This window comes from Nicotiana tomentosiformis, chromosome 8 (genome assembly GCF_000390325.3).
Source record: "Nicotiana tomentosiformis chromosome 8, ASM39032v3, whole genome shotgun sequence".
NCBI lineage: Eukaryota > Viridiplantae > Streptophyta > Magnoliopsida > Solanales > Solanaceae > Nicotiana > Nicotiana tomentosiformis.
In genome coordinates, this window is record NC_090819.1 from 103,271,081 (window position 1) to 103,273,292 (window position 2,212).

Consider the following 2,212-nt stretch of genomic DNA (forward strand, 5'->3'; position numbering starts at 1 on the left):
TTATTGTCACCAACATCCTTATCAAACAAAGCGCCAATCAATGGCATTACTACTATGCTTGACAACACTTTTTTTCGTATCTCTCATTGCCTTAGCGAAGCAAACCAAATTGTGGATCTGTTGGTAAAATTGGCTTCTACAAGTGGAAACATGACCTTATATCACTCTCCTCACAACCTTCCTAGAGAGGCAAAGGGGCTGATTCAACTTGACAAATGGCAGATTCCTTCCTTTAGGAGGAGATATGAAAAATATAATTTTTTTGTTAGTTAAGTTAGATTTATGGATGGAAAGGCTTTTGTATAGGCTTCACCTTTCCTTGTTTGCTTGGCAAACTTTTTGTAGACCGGAGGCAAGGTACCATGTCCCCCTCTTGTCATTGTAAGTTATTTAATATACATGGTAGGGGTCCAAACTTAACCCCCCATACCCTAGGCTCACAACCGAAGGTGATGGTTTTAACTTTTAAAAAAAAAAGAATTGTACGGGGAACTCAAAGAATAGAACCCCTCCAAAAATAGGCGTATGCCACTAAATGCAGCGCGCACACGGTATTCTTTAGTTAAAGGCGAAAGAATAGTTCGCTCTGTGCTCACTGCGTGGGCTTTGCTGCTCTTCACAGCTGCCATTTTATATGGAACAGCAAGTTCTAGTGTACTCTTCCACTTTCAATGTGGGACTCAACTCACTCCTTTTCCTCCATCAGGTTTTATTGAACTTTGAGGCATCAGTTTCTAAATTGAATTTCCAGTGCAGGTTTAGTTTTTAAGCTTATAAGTAAAGGACCAATTGGCAGAATAAGAAAACAAAGCAACTATTTCTTTGAGTTGGCGTCAATATGGCATTGAATATATCTATATATACCTGGAGCTACCTAGAATTTCGCTTCAAACCACATTCAAGGTAAGTTCTAGATTTTCAAATAAGCAGGAGAACTAAATAATATAAGCTAACCGCACAATACACTTGGAACCAACGATTTCAATCACCAATAAGTAAGTATGAGCTTAGAAAGGTAATCATAAAACCCATGAATGGTACTTAATCAAATTCGTCTTTTTTTTTAAGTCTCATATTTTTCAAGTCAAATCAAGTTTAGCCAACTTATTTACCAAAACAAATTAAACAACTAAAACTCCTAAAAAAAGGTCGGATTACGACCATGGCAAAGAACCGAACAAGAAATCCATGTAAGTACATGAAACAAGTCGCTTTAGGAATAAGGCAATTCAAATTTTATCAAGTTTTTTCAGTTTTTTCTTAATTATTATTTTGTTTTTAATAATTTTACTAAAAACATATTTTTTCAATTGTAACATATCCTTTTTTTTTACCTTTTGCTTTTTACAGAGAATTTTTTTTTGTAAAGAAACACATATATAACATACATATTCTTCTACCCCCAAGCTTAAATAATATCATGTCCTCATGATAAACAAATTAAAAATAAAAGGAGATAAAGGAGCTTCCCTTATTTTTTTCGATTCTGTCTTCATTTCCTTTTTCTTGGCTTCTCAAGGTTTTTCTCATATAACAAAGACAAGATTATGACAAAGAATATGTTCTTTTTCATGATAGGAGAAAACTTTCATTGTTGAAATCATGGGAGTAATTCTTTATCATGGCAAAATATATTAATACATACTACATACACACACACACACACACACACACACACATATATATATATATATATATATACACACACACACACACATATATATATATATATAATACAAACATGCAATTATTATTATTTTTTACTTTTTTTTAAGAAAAAAAACTAATTTTATTATATATATTTACTAGAAAGGAAATATTATATGTTACTACTAATAATTACTTAAAAGAGTAAAGATAGGGAGAGAAAATAGTTCTGAGTTTAACGTCGCCAGCTCGACTTATTTATAAAATTAGGCAAAAAGGATTGTTGAAGCCTGTTTGTCAAAGACTCTGCTAATATAAGGCTTCAAACGTTGACCGTTTACTTTGAATTTGTCTCCCCCCATCTATATGTATGTTGTATTTCAATGGCACCATAGGGGGTCACTTCTGTTATAATGTACGGTCCTGACCAACGTGACTTGAATTTTTCCAGGAATAATCTCAACCGGCTATTGTACAAAAGAACTTGATCTCCAACCGTAAACTCTTTATGGCGAATGAAGTTATCATGCCATTTTTTTGTCTTTTCTTTGTAAAATGCTATCAT

The 2,212-nt window shown here is 33.1% G+C and overlaps 1 non-coding gene across 1 annotated transcript; it reads right to left on the reverse strand.

The window, feature by feature from the left end:
- Positions 1–488: 488 nt before the first annotated feature.
- On the reverse strand, positions 489–605 carry LOC117276201 (U5 spliceosomal RNA). The gene has a single exon (XR_004506443.2). It is a non-coding gene; the product is annotated as a U5 spliceosomal RNA (small nuclear RNA).
- Positions 606–2,212: the final 1,607 nt, after the last annotated feature.